We start from the raw sequence: 1,266 nt of genomic DNA, 5'->3' as shown, positions 1-1,266 counted from the left end.
GTACATATATATTCTTCTTGGGAGTGAATTAGAGGATATATTTCACCCCACTTATGAAAAATTCACTCTGTCAAGGGCTTTAATACAACCAACACACCAGTACCCAGTCCACAAAACGTTCCATTATGTGGAAGAAATATTTAACTACAGACCTTCAAAAGTAAGCAGCATCCACTCCATAGTACTAGTAAATGAATTAAAATAGGACTTCTGGAAATTTTATGAGGTGAAATAGGAGAGTAAAGGAACAAATCTGGAGCAGGGTGACCAGAAGCTCCCCAATGCACCTGTTCTGATCACATGATGAGATCCCTGGCTCTGGGCAGCTTCTGCCTGCAGGGGTCTCCGCCCCTGAAAGGGAACACAGGGAGTTCTGCACACTGAACTCCCCAAGCTCGTCCACACTCTCCTTCCCACCCTCTGGCTGCATGGAGACTCCAGGAGTCACAGGAGGACAGATCCGCACCTGAGGCGCCTCAGCCCCTAAAGAATCCCACTGTGGCCGCCCGCCGAGAAAGACCCTGAAACGAGCGGGCGGTGGACTGTAGAGGGTGAAGCGTCTGGACTTCCAGGCTCACACGTGACCACAGCTGGGCTCACTCCCGTGAGCATTGCCAACTACTGAGCCTCTCCCGAATAGTCTCTCCATCCTGGCCCCCGAGTAAGCTGTGTTCTCTCTTCTTACTCAGGCTCTACCCCAGTCTGTGCCAATCGTGTTAAATACTGAGATGAGAAAGTGATTTGCACAACACGTAAATTCTTCCTACACTGAGGCGACTCTTCTCCATGAAGAGGATTCTCAGCAACAGCTGTCATCTAAACGCCTGGTAGGGCCCTCCCTGGTGGTGCAGCGGGTTAAAGCACAGCACCAAGAAGCTGCTAGCTGCCACTCAGAGGTGACCCATAAGGAGCAGCAGAACTCTCCTGGCACCTCCACTGCTCCCCTCAGTAGTGTAATTCAGTGGGTCTGGCCGCTGTGCTCCCGACTCTGTCTCAGGTGAATCTTCTCACCCACTGACCTCTGGCCTGTACCCCAGTTCTGTATGCAGAAATAAATAAATCTTTAAAAAAATAAAAACAAGATTTATTTATTTCTGCATACAGAACTGGGGTACAAGCCAGAGGTTCAGGGAAGGTGAGAGGATTTACCCGTGACAGACTTGGGAGCAGAACAGGCCGACTGACAAAGTACACACCTCAGGGGAGCAGCAGGCGGGCCAGAAGAGGTCTGCAGCGCCATGTGGGTCACCTCTTGACACAAGCTAT

Source organism: Condylura cristata, unplaced genomic scaffold (genome assembly GCF_000260355.1).
Source record: "Condylura cristata isolate star-nosed mole 26May11 unplaced genomic scaffold, ConCri1.0 scaffold00048, whole genome shotgun sequence".
Classification (NCBI taxonomy): Eukaryota; Metazoa; Chordata; class Mammalia; order Eulipotyphla; family Talpidae; genus Condylura; species Condylura cristata.
This window is presented reverse-complemented; position numbering follows the sequence as displayed.